Below are 13,929 nucleotides of genomic sequence, written 5' to 3'. Positions count from 1 at the left end.
AGTGGGCATTTGAAGGCATAGACGACGTTGGTTTCCTTCAAGGCGTTCTGCTTTGTGTCTGAAGAGTTTTTCATGAGTAGGTTGACCGTTTTTGTGGTTTTATAGTAAATTGTCAACTGTATTTTCTGATTTTTGTCTGTAGGGATAACGTTCCTATCAACAATATCTTTCAGGACCCTTTCCTCCGTTTTATGTACTGCAGAAAAGAAGTTCCTGTAAAATAGTCTAATTGGGGGTACATGACAGAACACGAAACAATGGGTATTGAATAGAAGTGTTTGTAGAAAGCCTATTGGTCCAAATAGGCTTTCTACAAACACTTCTATTCAATACCCATTGTTTCGTGTTCTGGCTTGTGTTGATGAAATTAATACCCTATTAATGCCACCTCTTGTTCTGTCTTGTGTTGATGAAATTAATACCCTATTAATGCCACCTCTTAAAACTCAATATAAAACTCCCAGGACCCCATCAAGCAGGTAAAGTACATTTGGGTTTAAATCACTATGATAAGGATCCTAAAGACTATGACACGGATGAAAAAATATAAAATAAACCCATAAGGACTGCCTACCGGGGACACATAATAAGATATGCCTACCAGGGAAAATGTAGTAAGCTATACCTACTTGCCCATTATAAAATCTGGAACATAAGGGGTTGCGAGTCGTGTTAAGTAATTTTCCTTCATAAACACTGGAGGATTAACGAACACTCGGCACACTGTCACTCCAAGAGTGTGAGAGAGAGCAAAAGGCCATTAGTGAATTAGAGAGAAATCCGAAATATTTTTTCTCCTATGCAAAATCAAATTCAAAAACCACATCTAGTATCGGGCCCCTGCGAAAGGGAGATGGAACTTTCACCGAAGACAACAAAGGCATGAGCGAAATACTGAGGAATCAATACGACTTTGTTTTCAGCGAGGCACTAAACACGCTGAAGATTGATAACCCAAATGAATTTTTCATGGATGTGATACCAACATCAAACCATATATCAGACATCACCCTATCCCCACTGGATTTTGAAGAAGCCATAAACAGTATGTCTATGCACTCTACACCAGGCCCGGATTCTTGGAACTCCATATTCATCAAGAACTGTAAAAAACCACTATCGCAGGCCCTTCACATTCTGTGGAGACAAAACCTAGATACTGGCGTTATCCCTGACATACTAAAAACAGCAGAGATAGCACCACTCCATAAAGGAGGAAATAAGGCAGAGGAAAAAAATTACAGACCGATAGCACTAACATCACACATCATAAAAATCTTTGAAAGAGTGCTAAGAAGTAAGATCACCAAATATATGGAATCACAGCATCTCCATAACCCCGGACAACATGGTTTCAGAACAGGGCGCTCTTGCCTGTCACAGTTGCTCGACCACTATGATATGGCACTAGATGCCATGAAAGACAAACATAACGCTGATGTAATTTACACAGATTTCACAAAAGCCTTTGACAAATGTGACCATGGTGTTATTGCACACAAAATGCGTGCAAAAGGAATTACCGGGAAAATAGGCAGATGTATCTACAATTTCCTGACTACAGAACCCAATGTGTAATAGTCAACAAAATAAAATCCGGACCATCTACCGTGAAGAGCTCAGTCCCCCAGGGTACTGTGCTTGCTCAGATACTCTTTCTCCTCCTCATAACGGACATAGACAAGGACACAATCTATAGTACTGTATCATCCTTTATAGATGACACTAGGATTTTCATGTGAGTAGACAACAAAGGGAACACTGCAAACCTTCAATGAAATGTAAATCAGGTCTTTCAATGGACTACAGAAAATAATATGATGTTTAACGAAGATAAGTTCCAGCTCATGCGCCTGGTTTCCTGCCTCAGTTAGAAGAGGAGGTCAATGAGGATGACCTCTGGTGGGTGGCGTATCGAGAACAACACCATCCAAGTTGTGGCTGCAATTTACAATTTCAATACCCCGGTGGATGGGTGTTATCCTAAGGTCACCCAGTATACTGTCTGTCTAGCTAATGACGTTTTATGTTCACAGAGGTGACGTAAGGAGGTGATTGCGCTGAGGAGGGCAGTTCACCTTGGACCATCCAGCTCATGCGCTACGGACAAAATTGAAAATATAAAAACAGAAACCACGTACAAAACTCAATCAAATCATAACACAGAACGAAAAAGCAGTGTAAAGGATCTGGGTGTACTCATGTCGGAAGACCTTACCTTTAAAGAACACAATAAAGTAGCTGTCACAACTGCAAGAAAAATGACAGGTTGGATAACAAGAACTTTTCACACTAGAGGAGCTATACCAATGTTGATACTCTTCAAGACACTAGTGCTCTCTAGAGTGGAGTACTGGTGCACAATGACAGCCCCTTTCAAAGCTGGAGAAATTGCTGACCTGGAGAGCGTGCAGAGATCCCTTACTGCTAGAATCCACTCAGTAAAACATCTAAACTATTGGGACCGATTAAAATGCCTAAATCTGTATTCTCTTGTGCGCAGGCGGGAGAGATACATAATAATTTACACGTGGAAAATAGTAGAGGGGCTGGTCCCAAACCTGCACACAGAAATTTCACCACATGAGACCAGAAGGCATGGCAGGATGTGCAGAATACCCCCGTTGAAGAGCAGAGGTGCAACAGGTACTCTGAGAGAGAACTCTATCAACATCAGAGGCCCGAGACTGTTCAACACGCTTCCACTACACATAAGGGACATAACTGGCCGACCCCTCACAGTGTTCAAGAGAGAACTATCAACATCAGAGGCCCGAGACTGTTCAACACGCTTCCACTACACATAAGGGACATAACTGGCCGACCCCTCACAGTGTTCAAGAGAGAACTATCAACATCAGAGGCCCGAGACTGTTCAACACGCTTCCACTACACATAAGGGACATAACTGGCCGACCCCTCACAGTGTTCAAGAGAGAACTATCAACATCAGAAGCCCGAGACTGTTCAACACGCTTCTACTACACATAAGGGACATAACTGGCCGACCCCTCACAGTGTTCAAGAGAGAACTGGATAAACACCTCCAAAGGATACCTGATCAACCTGGCTGTGATTCATACGTCAGGCTGCGAGCAGCCGCGTCCAACAGCCAGGTTGACCAGTCCAGCAACCAGGAGGCCTGGTTGGGGACCGGGCCGCGGGGACCCTAAGTCCCGGAATCATCGCAAGGTAACCGCATGGTAAGGAAGGATGGGCTGAGTAAGATCTGTAACCACACCTTACGGCTGTTGACTTAGTGCAACATGGAAGATCCAACGAGCTTCCGTTAGCTCGCTCCGAGGAAGCACAAGGAGAGAGAGATGCTGGCGGGTCCTCGGAGAGGATGAGCCAGCCAAGCGATCTCTTGGATGTTCCGACGACACCCAACAAATGATATAGAATATAAAAAAATAATGTAAGATTTGTGGGGCGTCCAGGTCAGGGGAGTGGAGACAAGAGTGTAGTGTGTCTTTAAGGTGTTGTGACGACACCCAGTCGCCCACAAGTCTTGTCATCTCTGACCTCCTCAGAAAACAAGAGTGCGCCAACAGCCAATATATCTTTTGGGGGAGTTGTAACGACACACGACTGTTGCCTTGAGGTGCAGGGAACACACACGACGAGGAACGTGACCGGGGCAGTGTTGTGGTGGTGCTGCTTTGGGGCCCAACACCCACATTAGTACAATATATTGTTAAGAGGTTGTTGTTGCTGCACGTTGCTCAGTCGAGCCACAGCATCCCTGCGGGTGATCACCCACACATCCGTCGGCCAGAGAGACGACTTAACCCCACCAAACAGCGCCGCCCATCAGTGTAGCTGCAGTCATTACCAGCATAATTATTATCATACAGTCTGTGGAGACGTTGGTTCATGGTATAGTATACTTGCACAACTGTCTTTTATGACAACCAATGGCAGTTGTCAACATATGGCGCCTGGCAACAGCTCAACAATGCACGATAAAACAATGAAGCTACACATCCCTCCTCGACATTTACAGAGGATTCAGAATGCTACTTTAGCCCTTCCCAGCAACTGCGAGGTGTAAATAACTCAGAAATAGTCCTTCAGCATTTTAAAGACATTTGTGTACATAATTCCAGCAAACCGTATACAGATGACCCCTTCGAGCATCTGTCCTTCTCTGTGGTGCAAATACGAGAGAAACTTCCTATAACACCAGTATGTGTTAAGGCAAAATTATTTATTTAATTCTCGTCCAAATCTTCGTTGCCGTTCAGCCGCTAGAGCGATCACAGCTTAACACAACCTTCATCCCAACCATTATCACAACCTCAAGCTGGGCAATCTGGCCAAACAGCAGGCAGAACATCACAATATTTAGTCTAACGATCCGATTTACCAATGAATTTGTCAAATAAAGAAGTTAAACTCAAAGAAAATATTGAGGACATTAACCCTGATGTAATATTAATTGTGAAAACTAGAGTAACTAGAATGACCGCAAATATGAAAGGAATTGCCTGAATACAAAGAGGAAAACATAAGAGTATGATAAAATATAATGTGCTCAAAACGGGAAAAAAATCACAGCTTACACATGAACAAAAATTAATAAATACATAAGAAATAGGTAGTTAAAAGCGTGAGAGTGTGAGGCCAGGGAGGGCCCCTGGGGTCCTGTAGTGGAGCCTGGGCCGTAGTAACTGAATGTTGACAAATGATCACAAAAACCTCCACAGTTTATAAAAAGAGAACATTTCATGCACTACAAGTGGGTTCTCGGCCAAACAGGTTTTTAACCAATACAATACATGTGTTAACGCTCATATGAGTAACTTTTGACTTCAACAAGACACGTGTTTACGAGTAATTCAAAACTTAATAATGCTCGAGAATGCAAAAGCAATTTGCATACTAAAAACAACCTAATTACCAGTACATTATATATTAGGGTCCCAGTAGTACAGGTGGCTTCGTTCTCCACTCACAATCGAGAATTTCGGGTTCGCATGTCGGGCGAGACAGAAATAGTTGGGCACATTTCCTATCACCGAATGCACCTGTTCACCTAGCAGTAAGTAGGTCTTCAGGAGTTAGTCAGCTTGTTGTGGGGTTGCCTCCTGGGCGGGGTCAGTAAATCGACCTGGGGGAGGGGGGGGGGCAGGGAATACCTCGATATAAGCCTAACGTGGATGAATACACTCTGGTTGCCTGTCCCCAAAAATATTAATTTTATTTTTAATAATAATATAATTATATTACATTAGTATTATTATAAACTGAATTATACTATTATTATTATTATTTATGAATGTAACATATATATTACAGTAAATAAGAAAATATTATATATACATACATATTATATATACATACATATTATATATATATGCATATATATATATATATATATATATATATATATATATATATATATATATATATATATATATATATATATATATATATATATATGACCGAAAAAGTAAGATTAATAATTCTAACACGAATTTTCTCAATCTTTCGTACATTTCTTTTCACTGTTGGACGTAATTCAAAAATCAATTCTCCAAAATTCATTTTTATTTCTAGTCTGACGCGACACTTGAGCGCGTTTCGTAAAACTTATTACATTTTCAAAGACTTTAGTTAACACATAAACAACTGAATAGAACTTACTGAATAGAATAGAACATCTCCGATTTTGTTTATATCTACATTTGAGTGAGGTGGATGGGGTGAGGTGGTATTTAATAAGGTATTAATTTCATCAACACAAGCCAGAACATGAAACAATGGGTATTGAATAGAAGTGATTGTAGAAAGCCTATTGGTCCATATTTCTTGATGCTTCTATATTGGATCGCAGTCTTGAGGTGGGTAGAATATAGTTGTGCATTAATTGGCTGTTGATTGCAGGTGTTGACTTCTTGATGTGTAATGCCTCGCAAACGTCAAGCCGCCTGCTATCGCTGTATCTATCAATGATTTCTGTGTTGTTTGCTAAGATTTCTCTGGTGATGGTTTGTTTATGGGAAGAGATTATATGTTCCTTAAGGGAGCCCTGTTGCTTATGCATCGTTAAACGCCTGGAAAGAGATGTTGTTGTCTTGCCTATATACTGGGTTTTTTGGAGCTTACAGTCCCCAAGAGGGCATTAGAAGGCATAGACGACGTTGGTCTCTTTTAAAGCGTTCTGTTTTGTGTCTGGAGAGTTTCTCATGAGTAGGCTGGCCGTTTTTCTGGTTTTATAGTAAATCGTCAGTAGTATCTTCTGATTTTTGTCTGTAGGGATAACGTTTCTACTGACAATATCTTTCAGGACCCTTTCCTCCGTTTTATGGGCTGTGGAAAAGAAGTTCCTGTAAAATAGTCTAATAGGGGGTATAGGTGTTGTGTTAGTTGTCTCTTCAGAGGTTGCATGGCGTTTCACTTTCCTTCTTATGATGTCTTCCACGAAACCATTGGAGAAGCCGTTGTTGACTAGGACCTGCCTTACCCAACAGAGTTCTTCATCGACTTGCACGGGCACGGTCGACATAAGCGTTAACAACACTCCTCTTGTACCTGTCCGGGCAGTCACTGTTGGCATTCAGGCACATTCCTATGTTTGTTTCCTTAGTGTAGACTGCAGTGTGGAAAACTCCGCTCCTTTCCATGACTGTTACATCTAGAAAGGGCAGTTTCCCATCCTTCTCCATCTCGTAAGTGAAACGCAACACAGAATTCTGTCCAAATGCCTCCTTCAGCTCCTGCAGATGTCTGACATCAGGTACCTGTGTAAAAATGTCGTCAACATACCTGCAGTATATGGCCGGTTTCAAGTTCATGTCGACTAAGACTTTTTGCTCGATGGTACCCATGTAGAAGTTTGCAAACAGGACACCTAGGGGAGAACCCATGGCGACCCCATCTACTTGCTTATACATGTGTCCATCTGGGCTCAAGAAGGGTGCCTCTTTAGTACAAGCTTGGAGTAGTTTCCTTAGACTGTTTTCTGGTATGTCAAGAGGAGTACAGGCCGGATCACGGTACACTCTGTCGGCTATCATCCCGATTGTATCATCCACAGGTACGTTGGTAAACAGAGATTCTACGTCCAACGAGGCTCTTATTCCTGTGGCCCGTGTTCCCCGCAGCAAGTCAACAAATTCCTTTGGAGACTTCAGGCTGAAGGCGCAAGGGACATAAGGAATCATCAAGCCGTTGAGTCGTTTCGCCAGTCTGTACGTGGGTGTGGGTATCTGGCTGATGATTGGCCGAAGAGGGTTTCCAGGCTTGTGTGTCTTGACATTTCCATACGCATATCCAGGTTTATATTCCCCAATAATCTTTGGCAGGTGGAGTCCAGATTTCTTGGCGTTCACAGTTTCGATCAATTTGTTGACCTTTGCTTTCAGTTCGGCTGTAGTGTCGTTCGTTACCCTTTGGAATTTAGTTTGGTCAGAGAGTATGAGGTTCATTTTTGCCAGATATTCGTCTTTTTTAAGAATGACATATATTGGCGACTTGTCGCCTCTCCTGACAACTATCTCCTTGTTCTCACGAAGGCTCTTAGCTGCCGCTTTGAGCTCGGGGGACAGTATGGTGCTTCTGTAGTTGCCTCGATTCTTTCCTCCTTCCACAATAAGTTCTGCTTGTAAGGTATCTTTGGTGGTGACCTTCTTTTGTGCTTCGAGGTCGAATATGTCGTCCAACAGGATCTCCAACTCCACTTTCTGGGCCATCTCACTCGGTCTGGACATAACGTGACAGTTTATACCCAGATGTAGGAGAGTGACTTGGTCCTCAGTGAGGTTGATTCCTGCAAGGTTCAGGAAGCCATCTCTTGGTCGTGGAATTGCCATAGGTCCTCCATATAACGTTGTTAGTTTCTTGATTATCCTTGTTTCAGTGCTGAGGTGATGTCGGTCTGTGAGGATGTCGAGGTGTTGTTCAATGCGAGTACGGAGACTTTCGTCGATGTTGCTGTTTCTCCATTCGTTTGTGGCCTGAAGTAGTTGCGCTTTGTTGGCTTTGATTTCATTTTCTGCCTTGTATATCTGATCACGAATCAGATCTTGGCGATATTTTATCGTGAAGGCTTGATTCCTTGCTGCTGGGTCGTGCGTTTTAATATTAGTATATTTTGGTAGCAGTCTTTCCTGTAGACATATATTATTAAATATGACCGAAAAAGTAAGATTAATAATTCTAACACGAATTTTCTCTATCTTTCTTACGTTTCTTTTCACTGTTGAACAGTGAAAAGGGTGAAAAGAAACGTAAGATAGAGAAAATTCGTGTTAGAATTATTTATTTTACTTTTTCGGTCATATTTAATAATATATGTCTACAGGAAAGACTGCTACCAAAATATACTAATATATATATATATATATATATAGGGAGGAACACGTAAAACACAAAGTATGAACAATGAAACTTTAATATACTTTAAACACAAATAAAAATATAGACAAGTCCCGTGGCAATGAACAGTGCAATTAAATAACAAAGATAAATGCAAAAACACAATAGATAAAATAGTAATAATGGTGCTGAGAATATTAGCTATGGCTCAGACCTCCCTTAGTATACAGAGCCAGAGAGAGATGTCAACTCTTAGAGCACAAAGAATATTCTGAAGTTGATGGCTGGTTCAAGCTCAGACATCAACTTGGGTAGACGGCGCTGAGGTGCAGTGCGCAGGTGTATAGTCGGCGAGTCACCAATCAGGAGCAGGCAGGCTGGGATGGGTAGTTGGCTGGTTGATGACGAGCCGGCGTGGAGGGAGTGGAGTAGGGTGGTGAGTTTTGGGTACGTTTTGCCTCCTGGTCAAAACGTTTTGTGCTAATGGTGGACGTATCTTGAATGTAGCATCTTATACTTGTAGAATAAACGTAATTTTCAGTAGGGAAGAGCAGGCAATATTATATATTGCCTGCTCTTCCAATATTATATATATATATATATATATATATATATATATATATATATATATATATATATATATATATATATATATATATATATATATATAGGGGAGGGGAGACTGCCATACTGGAAGGCGGTCAGAGCGGAAAACACTGAACGTTTTTAGCTCCATGACGTTTAATGAGAAAGTAGGACAGTGATCCATGAAGAGTGTCCATTGAATGTACAACAGTGCAGTAGAACACCGGGACACTACAGACCCACCAAATACAAACAGGTAGGAGGAAGTACTTGAACGAGTCATCTCGCTCCACCTACACAAGGATACCACGAGTACTGGGAGGAGGAGTACAGGGGCCAGATTTACGAAGCAGTTACGCAAGTACTTAGGAACGTGTACATCTTTCCTCAATCTTTGATGGCTTTGGTTACATTTATTAAACAGTTTACAAGCATGAAAACTTGCCAATCAACTATTGTTATAAACAGCCTCCTGGTGATTCCGAGCTTATTAACTGTTTAATAATTGTAGACAAAGCCGCCAAAGATTGAGAAAAGATTTACAGGTTCGTAAGTGTTTGCGTAACTGCTTCGTGAATCTGGCCCCTTGGTATTTAAGTTCTAGAGAGAGCAATGTTATGCAACTCCCAGCACGTCTCATCAGATATATGACTGTCTGTCTCTCTGTCTCTTTCCCTTCTTCCTCTCTCTCTCTCTCTCTCTCTCTCTCTCTCTCTCTCTCTCTCTCTCTCTCTCTCTCTCTCTCTCTCAACATGCGATATTCCGGCAAAACACGACTAAACTACGACGTTGCAACAACGTTGAACACGTTGTAACACCCTCTAACAGCTTTCAACAACTATTTCGAAATAGTTGCTACAAGTTCACTTATAACAACTCTTTTTCTATTGTTACAACGTTCGAACAAGTTGTTACAACGTTCGAACAAGTTGTAACACCCCTAACAACTTGTAACAAGCTGTAACAACTTTCTCACACGTCATAAAAACTTTATAACAATATTTAACAACATGGTAACAAGTTGTAACAAGATAACAATAGGGAGCGTTACACTGTGTGTTACAGGGACACGCGGTCAGTAAACACATAACTACGTTTTTCTCATAATTACTTTGTTACAACGTTGTAAACTGCAGCTGTTATGGTTATTTTTTTTTTATTAACACATTAGGTACATCTGCATTAGTGCAGCTACCCTAGACTATGTGAAGTGGAGTACAGTGTGTCAAAAAAGCTAATGAGGTTATGCTTAAAAAACTACTGAAAACTCTCTGGAAAACCAAACCCCGCTTTTAGTCTTCATATTCGTCACTTAAGAGTCGCAACAGGAGCCGATCCTATTAAAGAGGGGCAACGAGGGTCGATCCCGACCTGCCGAGGACAGTCTCAAACCGATGATTTGTAGTCCATATAGTTTTATCAGAACTTCGTAGTAATGAATTTTCTGAGAGGGTGTTACGAACCCGGATCCAGCGTCCGAGCCTGGAGCAGTGACAACCACGCCATCTGTGGGTCAGCTCCCGAAACCCCCGCCAAACGGACGACGACACCTGGTGAGGACAGCGTGTACTGGCCTCGAGGACCAGTTTTCAGTCTGGTTCAGCGCTCAACACCGACGCTCCTGACCTCTGGTGAGGTGGTGCTCCGACGACAGCGCCATCTATGGACTGGATACGTCAGGTGTTTGTGTCCGAGCCCGTAAGTGAGGTGTATTAGTGTCCCGGTTATTGATGACGTGTCTGCTTACAGAGCCGACCTGGGACCACTGTGATGGAAGTGGAGTCAGTCTACCCGAGGCAGCCAGTCTCCATACTGTGAAGTTTGCTGCAGCTGTTGTGAAGTCGTCCCCCCGGAAGAACACTGTGGTGTGTTAGCCTGCCAGTGGAGTGGCAGTAAAAGGATTTACCCGGGACCGATTGTTGGAGACGATCATCCACTGGGGTATTGAGGACAGGAGGGTGATTTGTGATATCACACGAGACTCCTGTCTAGGGCGTACCCCTTATATCGTTCGTGGAGTGGCCGTACCAGCCTTGTTGGCTCAGAACCTGCCAGCAGACCAGCTGGACGTGTGGTTGACGGCCTCCACGGCGGTGCCCCCAGTGGACCCGTGTTTTGGCTGACCTGTGGCCCGGGTAGGCTCGGCATTCTCAGAGGACACGTCGTGAGGCCACGAAGAAAGCACTGCGGACTCAGCACCTAGCTTCTTGATCCAGAGTCTTCAGCAGAAGACTATATTGTGCATAATCCCCTTGTATAGTGTTAATACCCCTCCCCCTGTGCACTTTTTGATTTTATATATTTAATTGGTGATGGTGACAAGTATAATCTTAAGTTCTTAGCTTTCTTTCCCTACTCCCTTTAAGTTACTTGCGTCACGGATCTCATCCCTTGATAGCCAATACTGGCTTGGGAACGGATACATATATCTTCCTCTAACAACATCAGAGTAAGGATCCCGTTGCGTCCCGAGAGGGCCGTAACAGAGGGACAACGGGAGGGAGGGGAAGGGAAGGAGAGGGGGAGGGAGACATTGAGGGGGAGAGGGAATGAGGGGGAGGAGACGAGAAGAATAGTGGAAACAGTAGGAGACATGAGAAGAGGCGAGAGGTGGGAAGGAGAGGGGAAGAGTGGTGGGGAAAGAGATGAGTGAGGGAGGAAGATAGGGGTGAGGGGGGAAGACAGGGGTGAGGGGGGGAGATAGGGGTGAGGGGGGTAGACAGGGGTGAGGGGGGGAGATAGGGGTGAGGGGGGTAGACAGGGGTGAGGGGGGGAGATAGGGGTGAGGGGGGTAGACAGGGGTGAGGGGGGGAGATAGGGGTGAGGGGGTAGAAAGGGGTGAGGGGGGAGATAGGGGTGAGGGGGGTAGACAGGGGTGAGGGGGGGGAGATAGGGGTGAGGGGGGAGACAAGGGTGAGGGGGGGGAGACAGGGGTGAGGGGGGGAGATAGGGGTGAGGGGGGGAGACAGGGATGAGGGGGGAGACAGGGGTGAGACAGGGATGAGGGGGGAGACAGGGGTGAGGGGGAGAAAGGGGTGAGGGGGGAGACAGGGATGAGGGGGAGACAGGGGTGAGGGGGGAGACAGGGGTGAGGGGGGGAGACGGGTGAGGGGGGGAGACGGGTGAGACAGGGGTGAGGGGGGGAGACAGGGGTGAGGGGGGAGACAGGGATGAGGGGGGGACAGGGGGTGACAGACCACACACCGCCGGCTAACCCTCAGAGTAGATACATAAACAAGAAAGGCCATTGAAAATTAAAATTAATTTCACAAGGCAAAAAAGCCAAAACAAAAAAAAAACTAAATCACGGCCAGGGGCTAGCGTGGGGCGGCCAGGGGCTAGCGTGGGGCGGCCAGGGGCTAGCGTGGGGCGGCCAGGGGCTAGCGTGGGGCGGCCAGGGGCTAGCGTGGGGCGGCCAGGGGCTAGCGTGGGGCGGCCAGGGGCTAGCGTGGGGCGGCCAGGGGCTAGCGTGGGGCGGCCAGGAAATACCTGACATACTCCACCCTGGAGCCCTTCATGCTCCTGCTGGGGGAAAGAGGTTTGTGCTCTCTCTCATGTGTGTGTGTGTGTGTGTGTGTGTGTGTGTGTGTGTGTGTGTGTGTGTGTGTGTGTGTGTGTGTGTGTGTGTGTGTGAGAGAGAGAGAGAGAGAGAGAGAGAGAGAGAGAGAGAGAGAGAGAGAGAGAGAGAGAGAGAGAGAGATATATATATATATATATATATATATATATATATATACATATATATATATATATATATATATATATATATATATATATTTAACGAACTAACCGAGATAAGAATCAACAACATTATAGCATCACAAACTACAACTTTAAACACCAATAACAACAACATCCACCAAAGCAAAACTAACAACAAACCCAAGAACAAAAACACAAACTTGACAAAATACAAAATACCGCGGGAACAAGAGCAACAAGCAGTTCCCGCCAAGCAGCTCCACTGAGATCTTCGCGCGCAAACCCTCAACTTCGTTTTCCCGCCATAAAGGCGCAAATCAGCTAATTTGGCGCGGAAATTACCTTTTAGAGACAATGAACTGCCCGTTAATGTCCTCCAATAGTTATCTAACAGACTGCTTTTGCTTTACAATCTGTTGATCATTAACCATATCTCTTTGTCTAATATTTACAACCATTTTAATATTCTTTCTTCGGGGAATTCTTTAATGTTTTCTGCGTAATATTAATCGTCGACGTTAACTCTCCGTGACGCCGTTCCCGCCAAATACGGCATTACGCTGCGTCCCTTAATATACCATAACGTATAACACCACGTGAAGGCCTCCATTACGTCACTCAGAACATATTATACTTTACATAACTTCATTTCAAAGGTTCGCATGACGTCACTTCCAGCTTTGGCGTGACTTAACGATCGCGTAGTTCCAAATCGTTGAGCCAACACTTAAAGTTAAGACGTTACGACCAAACAATGCAACAGACCCAGGTGGCGCAGTGGTAATACACTCGCCCCGCGCTTCACCAGCCATTTGACCTTGGTTCGTATCCTGGCGGGGGAGGAATGACACGGGGCCAATCCTTAACTGTGCGCCTCTGTTCGCCCAGCAGTGATAGCGTGTCTGGTTGTTAAATAACTGAGGCGTTGTATTATAAGGAAACTAGTGCATAAGGCTTACCATGAGCTATGGGAAGGGTCAACTCTCAGCCTGCTATCATAACATCGTGTCAGCAAAGCGAACAGCCCGACTGTTGTCATAACATGGTGTCAGCAAGGCGGACTGCCCGCCTGCTATTATAACATGGTGTCAGCAAGGCGGACAGCCCGCCTGCTATTATAACATGGTGTCAGCAAGGCGGACAGCCCGCCTGCTATTATAACATGGTGTCAGCAAGGCGGACAGCCCGCCTGCTATTATAACATGGTGTCAGCAAGGCGGACAGCCCACCTGCTATTATTACATGGTGTCAGCAAGGCGGACAGCCCACCTGCTATTATTACATGGTGTCAGCAAGGCGGACAGCCCGCCTGCTATTATA

This window comes from Procambarus clarkii, chromosome 22 (assembly GCF_040958095.1).
Source record: "Procambarus clarkii isolate CNS0578487 chromosome 22, FALCON_Pclarkii_2.0, whole genome shotgun sequence".
NCBI classification, from domain to species: Eukaryota; Metazoa; Arthropoda; class Malacostraca; order Decapoda; family Cambaridae; genus Procambarus; species Procambarus clarkii.
This window is presented reverse-complemented; position numbering follows the sequence as displayed.